Below are 20,099 nucleotides of genomic sequence, written 5' to 3' on the forward strand. Positions count from 1 at the left end.
GAAGATAGCTGGGAGTGCTGGTAACGAAGGGCCTGAGGAGGGAGTCTACATAGCCAGACAATCCTGCTGTCAGGGTGCCAATGCCTGAGATGATGGGGCGTCCAGGATTTCCAGGTTTATGGATCTTGGGTAGCAGATAGAATACCCCAGGTCGGGGCTCCAGGGGTGTGTCTGTGCGGATTTGTTCTTGTGCTTTTTCAGGGAGTTTCTTGAGCAAATGCTGTAGTTTCTTTTGGTAACTCTCAGTGGGATCAGAGGGTAATGGCTTGTAGAAAGTGGTGTTGGAGAGCTGCCTAGTAGCCTCTTGTTCATACTCCATACAAAGAGATGGACACCTGAAGGCCAAGCTGAAATTAGAAACAGACCCCCACATGCAGCCCAGGAGACGAGTGACACACAGAGTTCAATTAGCCCTGACGGAGCAGCTGAAGGCAAGCCTGACATTCTTATTGCAGGAGAAGTAGATGTCTCGGAAGAAGCAATGCAGGACTCAGAGACTTTAAGGACAGAAGGAACCATCATGATCATGCCAAGCTGCAGCAACTCTGAAACTGTTGCTGGGCGAGGAACATTGGCTGAATGCAGACGAGCTGAAGCTGAGAAAGACCGTGGTCCTTTGCATTGGACATCTGTTGACTTCACAGGGACTCCAGCCAGATCCTGAGACACAGAAAGGGGATATGCTCAGGCAAGAGCTCCTGGCTGGGCTCTTTGGAACAGAATGATGCCATCGGCTCTCTCTGGGCACCAGTTGGACCTGCATTCTGAGCAAAAGCCATTAGAAAACAGCATGAAGAAGTCGCTACTTTGGTGCATCCAGCAACTTCAACACATCCTTGCAGCTCCAGTGCGACGAGGGGAGGATAAGGCACTGCCCTGGAAAGTCACTGCTGGTGGCAGATACCCGGAGCAGGCCAGGCCTTCCTGAGTCCGACACAGAGGGCTCTGCAGGACCAGAGATAGAGTCAATCAACATCCTGCAATCCTACTGCATCTCTGCTAGGAAGCTCCAGGAATCTAGCCAAGCTCCACACAGGATAGCGTGCCATGGACAGTGAACAATTCACACTGCAGGGCCAACCAGATCACAAGAAGCAAGTGCCCCAGGAGGTTCCCCCTACCGCCAGGGGAGGGATGAAGTGTGTGCGCAAGATGGGGTTTTGTTTCAAGGGGACTGAGCAGTAAGGTGACTAGAAACGGATACATGCCTCACACCTGGGGATAGAGCCTGCCTGAGACCAGCCAGGGAACATATCTACTGGCCAGACATGACAGCCCAATTGAGAGTGTATATGGAAGAGTGCGAGGTGTGCCGAGAGTGTAGGGATAGACAACAGAAAATGTAACAACCCCAAAAAATTCCAGCCTGATCTGGGAAAAGATCAGAACAGATCTATTCACTTTTAGTGTCAGGAACTATCTGGTCCCAATGCATCACTGCTCCAGCTTCCAGGTGGTGGACTATCTGGAGGTCACTTAGGCAAGATCTGTGATCAGGAAACTGAAGGCACATTTTGCTGGCATACCTGACACACTCTGCTCAGACAATGGACGCAGTATATAGCAGCAGAATTCAATGATTCGATAGCACATGGGGATCTGAGGAAGTTGTCCCTGGGGAACTCACAAAGCAACAGGAAGTCAGAATCAGCAGTAGAGACAGTGAAGAAACTGATGGCAAAGAAGACAGGAAGAGATCCCTACCTGGCAATGTTGGACCATCATAGTACACCCTCCCAACAACCAGACAGTAGCCCAGCACAGGGACTGATGGACTTGAGAACCAAGACTCTGCTTCTCAGGAGGGGTAGTCTACTGCAGCCCAGGTGAGGAACAACAGAGAGCACACAGAAGGAGCTAAGAGAACACCAGCTACAACAAAGGAGGGAAGGACCTTAGGCCACTCTGCACAGGTAAGCAAGTCGGGTTCCAATCACCAAATAGCCACACAAAGCAATGGCAAAAAGCAACAGCCCCAGCTGCAGTGGGACACAGCTCAGAAGTGATAGGGACAGACTCAGGACAGCAATGCAGATGAAACCAAATACAATTGTGGAATAGCGGCAGACACCCAGCACTCCTGGACAGACGGGGCGATGGTCAGGACCAGAAGAACTTAGAAAGAGCCTCAGCATCAGCTGGCCTGACGTAGGACAGTCAAAAACACCAGGTATATGAGCAACACAAAGGGCCAACAGAACACCACCCAATAGAATGAAGGCAGCGACTGGGTAGAAGCAAGTCCCTCTCCACACAGTGATAACACAAACAAGAAGTGGGAGACTGGTTCGAAGTCCAGCACACTTAAAGGATTATAAGGCCTAACAGGACCCACTTGATGGGCAGCACAGGCCATGTCCCTAGGGTGGGTCTTAAACTAGTAACCTCTGGCTTGCCCTCCAGCAAATCAGCAAATGCTGGCACTGCATGGAACTTGGAGAGAGGAGCACAGATTACAGAAGGGAAACATTTAGAGGAGGCACCAGGAAGTTGGTCTGTGTGTACATGGCTGGAATGTGAGCTGCAGTTGTAGCGTCTCTGTAAATAGTTCTCTTAATAAAGAGCCAGTGGGGTTTTAGAAATGTGGCATCTTCACATGTTATTACATAGCACATGATACATGGAACAATCCAAACCAGTTAAGTTCACAAATGAAAATAAAGGTAATGGGCCCAGATCCCTTCATATGAATATTTGTCCATCCCACAAACTACCTCATAGCTTAGCACTGATTGAAACCTTTGCTCAGCAGAATGCCAGCGCTGGACTAGCAGGGCTGCTGTGGGCCAAGACTGAGACCCGTAAGCACAGCTTGGGAGAGCAGTGGCAGGCAAGGGCAGATCCAGGGATGCTGCAGGTTGGGTTTGAGGGGCATTGACCAGATTTAAGGGTGCAGGGAGGCAGAACTAGAGAAGAACAAGTGGTGATGCAGAATTATTACGCATAAGACAAGCTGCCAAAGCAGGGGTAATATGGGCTAGAGCTGAGGTCCATGATGCAATGCTCTCAGCTCTCTGTTCTTAGGAATCACACTTTGATTGTTTTGATCCTAAATCAGATCGCTGGGGCTGGAGATGAAATTGTCACAGACCTGGAAGGGGAGTCTCCTTCTAGTCCATTAGCAGAGGTGTGAGTGAATAAATCTGGATTTTGGTACATGGAGAAGCATAGAACATGCACTTTACTTGGCAACCCAGAGTGTCTCTTTGGATCCATTTGGAGGGCTTGTTCCTGGTGTTCCACTCCATTAGAAGTTGTGTTATGCCAGCGAATGTAAATAATTATTCTGGCACTGCTTCCCCAATGGAGTGTTGTGTGATAATCCTTCTGCACTGTCGCAGAACTGACCCTAGAGCAGCCTGCACTGCTCCTCTGCTTCAAGCAGAGTCTGTTCTCAGCACTGCTGAGGTACTAATTCCCCAAGGCTACTGGCTTTGCTGCCCTGTGGGAACTGCACTGAGACAGATTGCTGGGTGTTCTCAGAAAAAGCACATTTCCAAGAGACCAAGCATGGGGCCTTTTCAGATCTGACCCCCAAGAAACGGATAGTGGAAAAAAAAATCTGAATCTCATTAAACTCCTCTTTTTTGTCTGAAAAATGGAGACACTTTAAAAACAAACAAACCAGTGTCACTGAGTTGAGATTTTCTTTGCAGAGATTCGCGTAAGAATGAATGCTCCTGTCTGCGCCATAAACCCTTGGAAACAGAGAGGTTTACAGTGGAAAGCTGAACCGTAAAAAGGCTGAATGTCCCCCAGAATATGGGGCTGCATAACCTGTGTGGTATAAATGAAACAGACCTCTCACAAAGTCATAGAAATACCCAATTTATTCAAACTCCAACAGTGCCCTCCAGCGTTGCAAATGGGGTATTACAACCTAGTAATGGGAATTATGTGTGCGGGATGGGCTAGCTGGACCCAGCAGCCACCCAGATCCTCACTTAGCGTATGTATATGCTTTGAGCTGCGGGCACGACTCCCAACAGGAGGAGACATACCCTCGCTAGCTGAGACTAGCTACTGAACTAAAAATAGCAGTGCATCCACAGTGAAGCTAGGGGCTAACCGCCCCAAGTACAGACCTAGTGTGTTGAACAGATTCGTACTCAGGTGACTAGCCCTCCCATTTCTTGCTCTGAAGCAGCGACACTATTTTCAGCACACTAGCTCGATCAGAGCTAGCTTGGGCATCTACTGAGGTGGGAATTACATGCTCAGCTTTTCTGTGATGATCTGACAGAATGTTGCAGTGACCAAAGCCTCTGCTGGGTGAAATGTATATCCGTGCCGGCGGAGCAGTAGTCAAAACAGGAATGCTCTAAAGGCGTGAATGTAGAAAGCTTGACACACAGGGCCAGCCCCAGTCATTCAAACATCCTGCACCTGCCCCGCTAGAATCTTGAGATTGGCTTACATGTCATGAGAGTTCAACAAATCATGCATCTGAGGGTTTTTTTTATTTTCCTTCTAGTTTCTGAGTCTTCAAGGTGTACTTGGGTCTTACCTGAAACCATAAGGGTACAAGGAAAGCTCAAATTCCCATATGAGTCCAGGAGCTGGGGCTTCAAGAAGATAAGCTTTCTGTGCTTATCAACACCTAGGAGATTATCTGAACCTCGAGGACCTGGCTAATGGGCAGGAATGATACAAGATCAGTCATGCCCCCCATGCCTGGCGAGACTCCAATGAAACAGGGGCAGGGGGTTAGGACGAGAACAGGCTCAGATCCCCAAACCTACTTTCTGAGTCGCCCTGTGGCCTGCATACATGCTAAGCTCTGCAGGCAAAGCCTGCCAGGGCCAGCAAGAGGGTGGGTAGGGTGTCAGTGGGGAAGGGCACTGTCGGCATCTGGGTCTTGGGGAGGAGGGAGATCCTGAGAGAATGGGGTGAGAGGAGAAGGGGAATCCCAGGGGAATGGGATAGATCATGAAGTGGTGGGGGGACAGGTAGTTCCCAAGGAAGGGTGGAGATGCTGAGGTCTCATGTCTGGCTGCACCAGGCCCAGTGGAGGGTGAGGGGGTGTGTCCCGGGGAGGGCCCTGCATTAAGCGATGTTGTGATGAACAAGAGCCAATGGGTCACAGCAGGGAGCTGGATCCAGCCCTGCAGGACAGGAGCCACCACCAGAGGGTGATTGTGGGGCAGGCTCAGTGCCCCTAGGAATGTTTCACCAGCTGCCTGTGCCCAGCAGCGAGTGAAAAGTGTCCTGGTTAGCGTCTGGTAAGAGCTTGGGGCAAAGGGTCTGGTTTCAGCACAACCAGTTCAGACCAATCTGTAGGGCCTGATCCTGCTCCCAGGGACTGCAGCAGAATCAGGCTGGGGCACGTGGTTTCCAGCTTGTCTATTTCGTGTGACACAATTGTGACACCTAGTGGTCAATCTGCAAATACACCCTTATAAATGGCTACCCTGAAAACTGGTCCCATTTCCTTAGCTGGGTGGCCTGAAAGCTCCCAGCATGGAGCAGCAGGTGGGTCTCTGGCATTGCCAAACCTGCAAGTTCTAAACTCCTGTGACACGTCCAAAGGCTCAAGAGAGTGACCTATACAGCAGATGTATTTAAAATGTCACGGTCCCTTGTCGGTCCATCCTCTGATGGTCTAACTCTCTGACCTAAGCCCCTGCCCTTGTGTGTGTGTGTGTGTGTTTTTCCAGTAGATACACAGACTGAAATGCATGCACCATGCCTCTCTTCCCTCTGGTGGTGAGTGGGGACCTCTTCCTCCTCCCTCAGCATCCTTCTAGGCACTGCAGGTTCCCTCGAAGCAGTGTCCCCTATCTTACCTGGATATGTTCCCATCAACTTCTTCCAACCACCGTCCCCTGCACCCCTCCCCATGGGCCATTGCCCCGGTGTTCACGGGAACTACCTTCGGCCCCCTATGCACAATCCAGCAGTTGCAGGGGGCAAAGTGCATCTGGGCTGGCAGAGAGCTACTCCTCTAAAATCTGGAGAAGCAGGGAGATTTAGGAATGATGGAGCTGGGAGACTGGATCTGGGAGCAGGATGAGACTAAGACTTCCTGACCAAGGAGACTGGGAATAGGCTGAGAAATCTGAGGAGTGGAAACTGGTCAGGGCCCTGGGTGGGGATGGAGGAGAACCAGGTACGTCCCAGCTCTGCCTGACTGTGAGTGATCTTGAATGAAAAACTCTGCTCTGAATCAGGCAGAGTGAGGGACAAGGTAACCAGGGTACCAAGTATATAGGCATGACACAGCAGGTTATGCTGGCAGGGGAGTGGCACTATATGTGAAAGAAAGTATAGAGTCAAATATAGTAAAAATCTTAAATGAATCAAACTGCACCATAGAATATGGATGGAAATTCCATGTCTGAATAATAAGAGTATAGCAGTAGGAATATACTACCGACCACCTGGCCAGGATGGTGATTGTGAAAGGCTAAGGGAGATTCCAGAGGCTACAAAAACAGAAAATCCATAATAATGGGGGATTTCAACTGTCCCCGTATTGATACAGAGATAAAACTTCTAGACACCATTAATGACTGCTTCTTGGAGCAACTAGTCCTGGAACCCACAAGGGGAGAGGCAATTCTTGTTTTAGTCCTAAGTGCCGCACAGCATCTAGTCTAAAAGGTGAATATAGCTGAACTGCTCAGTAATAGTGACCATAATGTAATTAAATTTTACATACTTGTAGGGGGAAAAATACCAAAGACACACACCACACTATCATTTATCTTCAAAAAGGGGAACTACACACAAATGCGGAGGCTAGTTAAACAGAAATTAAAAGGAACAGTCACAAGAGTGAAATGCATGCAAGCTGCATGGAAACTATTTAGAAACACTTCAACAGAGGCTCAAACTAAATGTATACCACAAATAACAAAAAAGCAGTAAGAGGACCAAAAAAAAAAGTCATCATGACAGAGTAAAAGAGGAGATTAGAGACAAAAAATCTTTTAAAAAGAGGAAGTCAAATCCTACTGAGGAAAATAGAAAGGAGCATAAATTCTGGCAAGTCAAGTAAAGTGTAATTAGGCAGGACAAAAAAAGAATTCAAAGAGCAACTAGCAAAAGACACAAACACTAACAGAAAAATGTGTTTAAGTACATCAGAAGCAGGAAGCTGCCAAACAAACAGTGGGACCCTTGTACAATCGAGCTACTAAAGGAGCACTCAGGCAGAACCCTTGCAGAGAAGCTAAACAAATACTTTGCATTGGTCTTTGCTGAAGAGATTGTGAAGGAGATTTCCACACCTGAACCATTCTTTTAGGTGACAGATTTGAGGAACAGTACCAGATTGAGGTATCACTAGTAAAGGCTTTGGAACAAATTGATAAATTAAACAGTAATAAGTCACCACGCCCAGATGGTATTCACCCAAGATTTCTGAAGGAGCTCAAATACGAAATTCCAGAACTGTAATATCTAACTTACTGCTTAAATCAGCCTCTGTACCAGATGACTGGCAGATGTATTGCCAATTTTTTTAAAAGGCTCCAGAGGCAATCCTGGCAAATATAGAGCGGCAAGCTAACTTCAGTAGGCAAATTGGTTGAAACTAAAGTAAAGAACAGAATTATCAAACATATAGATGAACATAATATGTTAGGAAGGACTCAACACAGTTTTTGTAAAGAGAAATCGTGCCTCACCAATCTATTAGAATTCTTTGGGGGTATCAACAAGCATATGGACAAAGGTGATCCAGTTGATATAGTGTACCTGGACTTTCAGAAGGTCTTTGACAAGATCACTTTCCAAAGATTCTTAAGCAAAGTAGGCACTCATGGGATAAGAGGGAAGTTCTTCTCATGGATCAGTAACTGGTTACAAGATAGGAAACAAAGGGTAGGAATAAATGGTCAATTTTCACAGTGGAAAGAGGTAAATATAGGTGTTCCTCAAGGATCTGTACTGGGACCCGTGCTGTTCAACATATTCACAAATCATCCAGAAAAAGGGGCAAACAGTGAGGTGGCAAAGTTTGTAGATGATACTAAATTACTCAAGATAGTTAAGTCCAAAGAAGACTGTGAAGAGTTACAAAAGGATCTCACTAAACTGGGTGACTGGGCAACAAAAGAACTAAAAAAGAGCCACTGTGGCTTAAAAACCATGTAAAAGAAGCAGTGAGAGATAAAAAGGCATCTTTTAAAAAGTGGAAGTCAGATCCCAGTGAGTAAATCAGAAGGAGCATAAACACTGTCAAATTAAGTGTAAAAATGTAATAAGAAAAGCCAAAAAGGAGTTTGAAGAACAGCTAGCCAAAAACTCAAAAGGTAATACCAAAATGTGTTTTAAGTACATCAGAAGCAGGAAGCCTGCTGAACAACCAGTGGGGCCCCTGGACGATCAAGATACAAAAGGAGCACTTAAAGACGACAAAGTCATTGCGGAGAAACTAAATGAATTCTTTGCTTCAGTCTTCACGGCTGAGGATGTTAGGGAGATTCCCAAACCTGAGCCGTCCTTTGTAGGTGACAAATCTGAGGAATTGTCACAGATTGACGTGTCATTAAAGGAGGTTTTGGAATTAATTGAGAAACTTAACAGTAGCAAGTCACCGGGACCAGATCACATTCACCCAAGAGTTCTGAAAGAACTCAAATGTGAAATTGCGGAACTATTAACTATGATTTGTAACCTGTCCTTTAAATCAGCTTCTGTACCCAATGACTGGAAGATAGCTAATGTAATGCCAATATTTAAGAAGGGCTCTAGAGATGATCCTGGCAATTACAGACAGTAAGTCTAACGTCAGTACCAAGCAAATTAGTTGAAACAATAGTAAAGAATAAACTTGTCAGACACATAAAAGAACATAAATTGTTGCGCAAAAGTCAACATGGTTTCTGTAAAGGGAAATCATGTCTTACTAATCTATTAGAATTCTTTGAAAGGGTCAACCAACATGTGGACAAGGGGGATCCAGTGGACATAGTGTACTTAGATTTCCAGAAAGCTTTAGACAAGGTCCCTTACCAAAGGCTCTTACGTAAATTAAGTTGTCATGGGATAAGAGGGAAAGATCCTTTCATGGATTGAGAACTGGTTAAAAGACAGGGATCAAAGGGTAGGAATAAATGGTAAATTTTCAGAATGGAGAGGGGTAACTAGTGGTGTTCCCCAAGGGTCAGTCCTAGGACCAATCCTTTTCAACTTATTCATAAATGACCTGGAGAAAGGGGTAACCAGCAAGGTGGCAAAGTTTGCAGATGATACTAAACTGCTCAAGATAGTTAAGACCAAAGCAGACTGTGAAGAACTTCAAAAAGATCTCACAAAACTAAGTGATTGGGCAACAAAATGGCAAATGAAATTTAATGTGGATAAATGTAAAGTAATGCACATTGGAAAAAATAACCCCAACTATACATACAATATGATGGGAGCTAATTTAGCTACAACTAATCAAGAAAGAGATCTTGGCATCATCATGGATAGTTGTCTGAAGACATCCATGCAGTGTGCAGCAGCAGTCAAAAAAGTGAACAGAATGTTAGGGATCATTAAAAAAGGGACAGAGAATAAGACGGAAAATATCTTCTTGCCCTTATATAAATCCATGGTACGCCCACATCTTGAATATGGCATACAGACGCAGTCTCCTCATCTCAAAAAAGATATACTGGCATTAGAAAAGGTTCAGAGAAGGGCAACTAAAATAATTAGGGGTTTGGAATGGGTCCAATATGAGGAGAGATTAAAGAGAATAGGACTTTTCAGCTTGGAAAAGAGGAGACTAAGGGAGGATATGATAGAGGTATATAAAATCATGAGTGGTGTGGAGAAAGTGAATACGGAAAAGTTATTTACTTGTTCCCATAATATAAGAACTAGGGGCCACCAAATGAAATTAATGGGTAGCAGGTTTAAAACAAATAAAAGGAAGGTCTTCTTCACATGGTGCACAGTCAACATGTGGAAATCCTGGCCTGAGGAGGTTGTGAAGGCTAGGACTATAACAGGGTTTAAAAGAGAACTAGATAAATTCATGGAGGTTAAGTCCATAAATGACTATTAGCCAGGATGGGTAAGGAATGGTGTCCCTAGCCTGTTTATCAGAGGGTGGAGATGGATGGCAGGAAAGAGATCACTTGATCATTACCTGTTACGTTCACTCTGTCTGGAACACCTGGTATTGGCCACTGTCGGCAGACAGAATACTGGGATGGATGGTCCTTTGGTCTGACCCATTATGGCCGTTCTTATGGCACTACATAATATTTTGATTAAAAGACTAGAATTATATAAAGTCAACATTGCACACATTAAATGGATTAATAACTGGTTAAATGACAGGTCTCAAAATGTAATTGTAAATGGGGAATCGTCACTAAGCAGATGTGTTTCTAATGGGATCCTGCAGCAATCAGTTCTTGGCCCTACACTGTTTAACTGTATTTGCACTGTATTTTTATCAATGACCTGGAAATAAATATAAAATCATCCCTGATAAAGTTTGCAGATGACATGTAGATTGGAGGAGTGGTACATAATGAAGAGGACAGGTTACTGATACAGAGCAATATGTATCATTTGGTAAGATGGACTCAGGAAAACAATATGTGTTTTAATACAGGCACATGTAAGGTCATACATCTAGAAACAAAGAATGTAGGCCATGCTCACAGGATAGGGATTCAAGGGTCACAGTGGAGCTCCCAGTGTGACATGGAGACCAAAAGGGCTCATGTGAGTCTTGGATGTATTTGGCACTGGTGCAACTGCTGCTGGAATTCTGTGACCAGTTCTGGTTGACAAATTGGAGAGGGTTCAGAGTGATTAAATGAATCATTTATTAAAAAACTGAAAAACATGCCTTATAGGGAAAGACTCAAGGAGCTTAATCTAGTTATCTTATCAAAGACAAGGTTAAGGGGTGACTTGACTACAGTCTATAAGTATCTACAGGGGGAACAGAAATTTGATGATAAAGGGCTCTTTAATCTAGCAGAGAAAGTTATACCATGAACTAATGGCTGGAAGCTGGAATTAGTCAAATTCAGACTAGAAATAAGGTATGCACTTTTAATTGCCAGGGTAACTAATCACTGGAAGAATTTACCAAGAGTTGTGGTGGATTCTCTATCACTGGCAATTTAAGATTGGATGTTTTTCTAAAAGATCTGCTCTGGTTTGAGCCCAGCTATGCGACTTGAAGCAGGAATTAATTCAGGGACGTTCCGTGGCCTGTGCTATGCAGGAGGTCCGACCAGACAATCAAAATAGTCCCTTCTGGCCTTAAAATTTATGAATTCTCATTCAAAGCCAACAGCCTGAGAGATTTCCCAACATCCTGGCCAGACTCCCTCACAGGGTCTTGCTTCCCACTCAGGCTGTCAAGAGAGCAGGTTATTTGGGTGAGATGGGGGGGGGGGCAAGTGAGGGCCAGGGAATAGCTCAGCTCCAGCAGTGGTAGTAGGGTAGACAGCATCGTCCATTGGGAAGAGAGTGGAGGGATTGTAGGGAGATAAGGCTGCACCCAAGGTCAGATCATGACCTACATGAGGTGAGGATGGCATTACCCATTGGGAGGAACATGAGGGGTTCTGAGGCTCCATTCCTGTCCTGGGTCATCCGTTCAGATGCACATAAGGTGGTGAAAGAGGCAAAAGGGTGCATTGGGAAGTTGGAATGGTACAAAGGAGGGTGGTTAAGCACTGGAATGGGTTACCTAGGGAGGTGCTGGAATCTCCATCTGTCAGGATTCTCTCCCCACTCTGAACTCTAGGATACAGATGTGGGGACTCACATGAAAGACCCCCTAAGCCTACTTCTACCAGCTTAGGTTAAAAACTTCCCCAATGCACAAATTTTTCCTTGTCCTTCGACAGTATCACTGCCACCACCAAGTGAGTTAGACAAAGATTTAGGAAAAGGACCACTTGGAGTTCCTGTTTCCCCAAAATATCCCCCTAAGCCCCTTCACTCCCTTTCCTGGGGAGGCTTGAGAGTACACAAGGTGAACACAGACCAGACCTTTGGGTTTTTAGGACACTAAACCCCAATCAGATTCTTAAAAACAGAACTTTATTATAAAGAAAAAAGTAAAAGAAGCACCTCTGTAATATCAGAATGGAAGGTAATTTTACAGGGTAATAAGATTTAAAACACAGAGGATTCCCTTCTAGGCAAAACTTTAAAGATACGAAAAACAGGGATAAACCTTCCTCTTAGCATAGGAAAAATTCACAAGCTAAAATAAAAGATACTCAAATGCATTTCCTTGCTATTACTTACTATTTCTGTAATTTTAGATGTATCATTCAGTAGGAGCTGGATTACTTACTTGGTCTCTCTCTTTGTCTTGGAGAGAATAACAAAGAGAGCACAAAAAATAATCTTTCCCCCCCAAATTTGAAAGTATCTTCTTTCCCCATTGGTCCTTCTGGTCAGGTGCCAAGGAGGTTAATGGAATTGATTAACCCTTTACAGGTAAAGGAGGGATTTTATGCTACCCTTAGCTGTTTGTTTATGACACCATCCTTAGAGGTTTTTAAGGTCTATCTTATAGAATTATAGAATATCAGGGTTGGAAGGGACCTTAGGAGGTCATCTAGTCCAACCCCCTGCTCAAAGCAGGACTAATCATCAATTTTTACCCTAGATCCCTAAATGGCCCCCTCAAGGATTGAACTCACAACCCTGGGTTTAGCAGGCCAATGCTCAAACCACTGAGCTATCAAAGCCTTGACTGGGATGATTTAGTTGGGGTTGGTCCTGCTTTGAGCAGGAGGTTGGACTAGATGACCTCCTGAGGTCTCTTCCAACCCTAATCGTCTATGATTCTATGAAAGTGGCATAGCCCTTCATAGAGAGGGCTGTACAGAGACACTAGAGGTGGCATTGCTCAGGTGCATCTGAGGAACCAGCAGAGCCCTTGGGAAGAAGGGAGTGGGATGTTTGGGTGTGTAGGTGGAGGGGCTTCATCAGAAAGCAGGAGTGTTTATGGGACTCAAGAGGTAGGGATGAGGGGAAGTTCATAGAGATGCCCAGGTAGTGCAGGGCATGTGTGAGGCAGGAGATGCAAGAAGATGACATGTACAACCCCCAGACGTAATTTGGTGATGGCATATGGGATCTTCCAGGTAGTGGGAGCGTACTTGGCCTGTCAAGTAGAGTCTTCAGGAGCCTAAACTGCAGGAATGAGGGGGTTTGAATTGCTTCCATAGTGTGGGGAGGGATGTATTCAATAAAAAGGAGTACTTGTGGCACCTTAGAGACTAACAAATTTACTTGAGTATAAGCTTTCGTGAGCTACAGCTCACTTCATCCGACGAAGTAGCTCACGAAAGCTTATGCTCAAATAAATTTGTTAGTCTCTAAGATGCCACAAGTACTCCTTTTCTTTTTGCGAATACAGACTAATACAGCTGCTACTCTGAAACCAAACATTCAATAGCAGCTTCTCTACAAGCTATGCCTGCAGGACTGACTCTGTCCTCTGAGCCATGGGGTTTTCAGATGGTCTCCATTCTCTCTCTGGGTGCACGTCACTATACAGAATCACACCAGTACGAAGTGTGAGTAAAATGCTACCATGCTGCCATTTCATGCTGCCTACTAGACAGTATGTTTGATTGAAGTGTTTGGGAAATTTCACTTGAGACAAGAAAGCTGGTGCATAAACATTATTCTTTGCTTGAATGTCAGACTTCATATGAACTTGTGCTACACAGTGAAGGAACTGGGCAGCCCAAGACACACATCTCTGGGGTAGAAGTCTGGGACTAGAGAACTTGCTGGCATTGCTCTGCAGTTTAATTCTTGAGTATCTAGCGATAGCACTCAATACTGTATACTTGGGGGCAAATTACATGCGAGAGGCTGGGTGTGGGTAGAACCTGGAGGGATGGCTGTTCACCAGCAAAGCACTATAAAAGGCATCTCAGGCTGGAGAGCTAACAGGACACAGCTGTTTTGTACCTGGGGAATGTCACAACCCTACCTACTTTTTTTTTTTAATTCTATAAACATCAAGGTCTAATCTTCTTCAAACAAAAACTAATTTCTAGAAAGTTAAAGGGAAGTGATGAAAACATCAAGGTCTTTGTCACGCCTATTACTCCTAGCAGACAACAGTAAGCATAAGCTTTAGTTTTATTTTGAAAGTGTAGATTTAGTGCTGGTGAAAAACATTAACCTATCTGACTTTCCATGGGCTTAATTCGGCCCTTGCGCATATGACTTAATTTACAGTTTTTAAATCTGACTGTTATATGCAGTGTTGTAGCTGTGTTGTTCCCAGGATATTAGAGAGACAAGCTCCTTTATCCCAGATGGCCTGTCACCAGTGTGTGAACACCATCCCAAACCACTTCGGCTAACCTAGTAACAGCAGGAGGCTGTCAGTCCATGGGGAGGTGGACTAACCCCTGGGGAAAATCTGACCCACATTTTGCCAGTGGGTTACACACATGTTGCTGGACCATGGCTCCAGCCTAAGCCATAGGCTTGCGCCCCACGCCCCACGCCCCAGCCCCCGGAGTCAGGCGATCACACAGGAGTCCCAGCGCTCATTCCCTGGACAGGAAGGATCCAGGCCTCCCGACTGCAGGAACCCACTGAAAACGCGAACCAAGCAACACAGCTGAGAGCCGGGCCCTAGCCAGCAGTCGCCCAGAGCCCGCACCCCGGGCTAGCGGCCCGGCCCGGCCCGCCCACTCCCCGGGGACAAGCCAACCCACCACGCCACCTGCCCAGGTCCGACCCGAGGGGGTTTCCTCGTGTGCTGCCCTCGTCACGTGACCTAGGCCGCCGCCCCGCCCCGCCCCCCCCGAACGTCACGTGATACGGGAGCTAGCGACTAGGCGTGCATCACGTGACCGGCCCAGCCGCTTCCGCAGTGGTACTCGCCAGAGCCGCTCTCGCCACGTGACATAGGCGGCCGTGCGGGGGCGGAAGGGTAGCTGTGGCTTCAAGATGGCGGCGCGCAGGCCGGGGCCCGGCACCGCCGGGGGGAGCCTGTTGTTGAAGCTTTATTGTTCCTGCTGCTGCCGCGCCGCTCCCAATAAAGGTAACCATGGAAACGGCCGGGCCGGGCCGGGCCGCAACAGCCACAGGCGCCGGCCAGGCTGTGCCGGAGCCGGGCGGGGCCTCAGGGGAACGGGGGATTCCCGCCGCGGTCTGAGGGCTCCATCCACACAAGCCGAGGGAGACCCCCCCACGCCCCTGCTCTCTGCGCCTCGAGCCCGCTGTGGGGGCGGGGTTGTCCCTTGTCCCCCTCCCCCCCCCCGTGCCGGCTGAGGGAGCCCCGGGCTGGCGTGGGCCCTTCTGCCAGGCGCTGACCTGCCGCAGTGAGAGCGAGCCGGGCCTTGCCGCGGGGGCCTCTTTCCCCGCTCCTCCCCGCCCCCACAGCGGTGTCCGCGGGGCCAGGCCCTGGCCCTCTGTCGTGGGGCGGGGCGCGCCGGAGGCTCGGCTTCAAATCCAGACGCGGCGCCAGGCCCGGAGGCGCTTTTGCGCCGCCCCGGTGCGCTCTGGGCCTTGGTGCCGGGACTGGACCGTTCAGGTCTCTGGGGGCCTCCGCTGAGAAGGTCCCTCGCGGTTTTTCACATGTTAGCTGAGAAAAATGGGATGGACATAATTAGCAAGGATCGGACTTTGTCATGGTTATTTCTAGTCGAAGTCAGGGACAGCTCACGGGCAATACACAAATTCCCGGAAGCCATGACCTGCCTGTGACTTTTGCTGCTGCGGCTCCCTGGTTCCCCCAGCGCCGTGGTGGCTGGGAGTTGTGGGGTTCCTGCTCCGCCCAGGGCGGCTGGAGCTGCAGGCTGACCGTGCTTGCTCAAGAGCAAATGGGACACCCCAACCGCTCCCCCTTTGCGAGCCTGCTACCATCGCTGGAACCCTCAGGAATCTGTCACTTGTCACCTGTCAACTTTGGGGGGGCCCCTGTCGCTGCTTGTCACTCCCTGCCGGGGCCCCACTGGCTGTCAGCCCCAGAGTCCGGCAATCCCTGGGGCTGGAGCAGAGAATGTCAGGGAGGTCTCTGGAAGTCAGGATTCAGTGACTTCCATGACCACTGTGACATAAACATGGCCTTAATAATTAGGTTTCAGAGTAGCAGCCGTGTTAGTCTGTATTCGCAAAAAGAAAAGGAGGACTTGTGGCACCTTAGAGACTAACAAATTTATTAGAGCATAAGCTTTCGTGAGCTACAGCTCACTTCATTGGATGCATTCGATGAAGTGAGCTGTAGCTCACGAAAGCTTATGCTCTAATAAATTTGTTAGTCTCTAAGGTGCCACAAGTACTCCTTTTCTTTTTAATAATTAGGGACATTCCCAGATCTCTGACTCTGGGCCTGCAGCCCTGTCTGCTTTTCTAAAATGTTGAAAACCAGATTGTCCTATTTGTCTCATCTGACAACATGAACTGGCTTAAAAATTGCTGCACTGGTTGCTGGGCGATAAAAAATATTTTAAAACTACTTAGTGGGGTAGGAATTAAAATCCCAGTTGCTGTATGTGTGGAGTTGTTCCAAGGATTTCACAATAGTGTTCCAGATGGAGGCATTAATTAAGTCATTCTTAGAATGCTGTTAGGGTTCAGAATTATGCTGTACACTTTAGTATGATCTTGTCCCCATTCTTAAACATATGTAAGGCACACTTAAGAAAGCTGAAAAGCCTGTCCTACTCAGTCGGGTGTGCCTAACTAATGAGTGTTACTCAGATTCTTTCTTTCTTTGCAAAGTGGGGAGAGAGGTCACTTTATTTAGATTGTTAAATACAACGTTTATTTAAGCAAATAAATTTAGAAAGTAAATTTATGAAGAAAAAAACTAAATATCTTCTTTAATTACACTTTTCAATATAAACTCAAGTATAATTTAATTCCTGATTGAGGACCTTTATACTTGCATTAGGATGATGTATTTTATTTTAAAAATGTTATAGATATTTTCTCCCTTCTTCTTTAAGCATTTCGTTCATAGATTCCCACCCTTGGGATGTACATATCCCTCCCCATATAAGCTTGTGATCTGGAAAGCAGTAGCCAGTAGCGACTGCATTTATGCCTTCATATCTCTGGTGTTACAAAAATAAAAAATGAGGGTTTATAAAGAGCCATGGTCCTTAACCATCTCGCAATTCTTTTTGTGTACCATAAAATCAGAACCCTTGCTAATCCCAGTAATCTCTGCTTTGAGCCATCTTTAGTGCTGTTTTAGCTAGTGGGAGGAAGGAATGGGCTTATGTTTAAGGCACTAGACTGGGATGCAACAGGCTTCATGTGTGACTTTGGGGATGTCACATGGGGCAGATTTTGTGGGGGGGAAAAAAAAAACGTTCAGCATCCAAAAGCTTCCCTTGGGACACTCAAATAAATGGCCAGATTTTCAGAAAGAGTTAATTTCCCATTTGGGCATTGTTCTCAAAGGGAGCTGATGAATATTAAGTATTTTTGGAAATTTGGCCCTTAATTGCTCTGTGCTTCAGTTTCCTATTTGTAAAATGGAAATAGTAGTATTTCCAACTACAGAGGGGAATTGTGAGGATACATTCGTTGATGACTGTGATGGTGGCTATATCAGTACCTAAAGAGAGAGATTTTAGGGTATAAAATCTTAGGAGATGTCTCCATGGCCAGTGCTGAGAAGACAACCAGCTGGGAATCCTCTGAGGCCAAGATGCTTCTCTTGTGGATAAGTACTCCTGGGAGAATTCTCCAAAAAATTAAAAATTCTGCTCACAATATTTCAAAATTCCGCATATTTTATTTGTCAAAATAACACAATATAATCACACCACTTTCAATTATTTTTGGTCATTTATTTCAAAATACCTGTCAGCAAGTATGTCTGTAACAATACAGACAACAACAAAGATTCAGGAAATGTTTTCTGACAAATAGAGTCCTTACTAGACATATTAATACAGAACTCTGAGTAATAATTCATTTAAACTACAATACAAAACTGTATTTCCCGCACTCCTCAGAAGCAGTGTAAAGGCTTAGGGGAGTCAGGGGTAACAGAGGAGCTGAGGGAGATAGAAGTAAATTGCTGGGAAGGAGCCTGGGTCTGAATTTGGAGGGTTGTTGGGTATGGGTGGGAAAAGTATGGAACAGGTTTTTTGTGGGGTGGGGAGGGATTGTTAGGGAGTTCTGCCATGCAGACCCTGGGTGACCCCTAGCTTCTCCCATTCAGTCAAGCACATCTGCCCCTGTCCAAATGTGTCCCTGCACCCCCTATCCATATGTGTCCCTCCACCCCCACTCAGACACCCACTTCCCCATCCCCATGTGGTCCTGCACTCCTCCTCCTGTCCCTATGTGGCTCTATACCCTTTCCCCCCATCCCCATGTGTCTCTGTGCCCCCACCCAGACACTCCCCTGTCCCTATGTGTCCCTGTACCACTCCTCCTGTTCCCATGTATCTCTGTGCCTCCACTCAGCCACCCCCATCCCTACATAGCTCTTCACCTCCCTCCCCACTGTGGACCTGTGCCTCCACTCCTATTCAGCTCCTGCCCCAGTCTGTCTTCCTTCCTTCCTTATGAGCCCCTGTCTGACCCCTCTCCCCCCCCCAGGACCCTATGCTGTCTGTCTCCCCATAGCCCCTGTCTCCTGACATGGCCTGACAGGCGCTGCAAAGAAGGCAGGTTCTTTCTCTTTCCTAGCTGGCCTGGAGCTGCTGCTTTGTTCTATCACCACAGCACCCTCTGGTGGGCAAAAGGCAGAACTGCAGCAACATTTCGGGAGAACCTTTTTTCTGTGCAATAAATTAAAAATACGCATGTCTCATTAATTATGCACACGCACAGTAGCACAGAATTCCCCCAGGCATAGATAAGGGAGTCTCACGTACTGTTCCATCTGGTCCCGCCCCACTTCTCTTCTATTAGCTGGACATGCTGGTTGTTGTGAAGTTGCTTATGAGAGCAGAGCAGCTGGTATTGCTTTTATAGAGCAGTACTGAGGGATTTGTTTTGGAATAGGATAATTCTATGGACTTTACAAACAAATATGAGGAAAATAGGCACCATTTTGGACTGACCATTCTTACACTGTGTCCTTCCAAAAGGTTTTCCTTTAGAAGACTTTCAGTGAGGATCATTATGGACTGCTTCATGCCCTGTCTGATATCCGTCTCTGTCAAGGCTAATTCCCCACTCTGGCACTTGGAGTGCAGAAGGTGGGGGCCTGCAAGGATTCTAAAAATTAATACTGGCCACTCCAGGTTTGTATTAAATTCCCAAGGTTTTCTCTGACCTTGGATTGGTAGATGCTGCCACCACCCAAGTGCAGAACCCCTTTAAGAACTGAGGAAGGTGCACTCGAGAATTCCTTTCTGTGAGGTACCCTAAAGCCCTTTCACACATACACCCCCTCCAGGAAAGAGCTGAGAAAGAAAGAAAAAAGGAAATCAGCTGTTGCCACCAGCTAATTAAACAACGTGTACAAAAATCCAATTCGGTTCTTAAAAAAGGTAAATTTTATTAATAAGAAGAAAATACATCTGGAAACTTAGGCTACTGCTAGATTTTAAAAGAGTAACTACAAGAATTAAGCACCAAGAATCACTTTCTTGAGGTCCAGCTTAAAGGTTATAAACAAAACAAAAACACCTGGGGTTAGCACAGAGTTGTCCACAAGCCATAACGAAATAAAAAGGATAAACCAAATTGCATCTTCCTAGACATTTCCTGACCTACTTATGTATCTGGGGTTTTAAATGAGTAGTTTCTAGGTATGATATTGATGATTTTTTCATACCTGGCCCAAGCTTCTTACAGCATAGCTGTTGCCCTGTCTTTCTCTCCCCTGGAAAACAACAACAGACGGACAAAAGGGGATTCTTTTTTCAATTTTAAAAAGTTCTAGCCTTCCCGTTGGCTCTTTTGGCCAGGTGCCCACTCACTTCCTTTTACCTATCCATAGCAGTGAGACTTTTAATCCTTCACAGGTAGACCAATTAGAGAACAGCTACTAAGAAGGATTTTATAGCAACTGGCTGGCTGGGTGTCCATAAAAGGCAGCTACTCTCACACCCCCTTTCATTTATCACAGTCTCACTGGAAGAGTACGTTCTGTGCTTTATTGAAAGCAGACTGGCACAAAGGAGCTGGTCAAAACAGTGTAAACACCACAGTGAATTACAATGTGGAAT

The 20,099-nt window shown here is 46.3% G+C and overlaps 1 protein-coding gene across 11 annotated transcripts in view; it reads left to right on the forward strand.

Annotated features, from left to right (window-relative positions):
* Positions 1–14,843: 14,843 nt before the first annotated feature.
* Positions 14,844–20,099, forward strand: part of ZBTB40 (zinc finger and BTB domain containing 40) — a 66,449-nt gene continuing 61,193 nt past the window's right edge. For 10 of the 11 annotated variants that reach the window (XM_038376723.2, XM_043500115.1, XM_038376727.2 and 7 more), the window contains exon 1: positions 14,844–14,998. The gene's annotated coding sequence lies outside the window, so the exon portion shown is untranslated. The remainder of the gene's footprint in view (positions 14,999–20,099) is intronic. The other variant, XM_038376724.2, reaches the window with a different exon arrangement.

Source organism: Dermochelys coriacea, chromosome 18 (genome assembly GCF_009764565.3).
Source record: "Dermochelys coriacea isolate rDerCor1 chromosome 18, rDerCor1.pri.v4, whole genome shotgun sequence".
Taxonomy (NCBI): Eukaryota; Metazoa; Chordata; order Testudines; family Dermochelyidae; genus Dermochelys; species Dermochelys coriacea.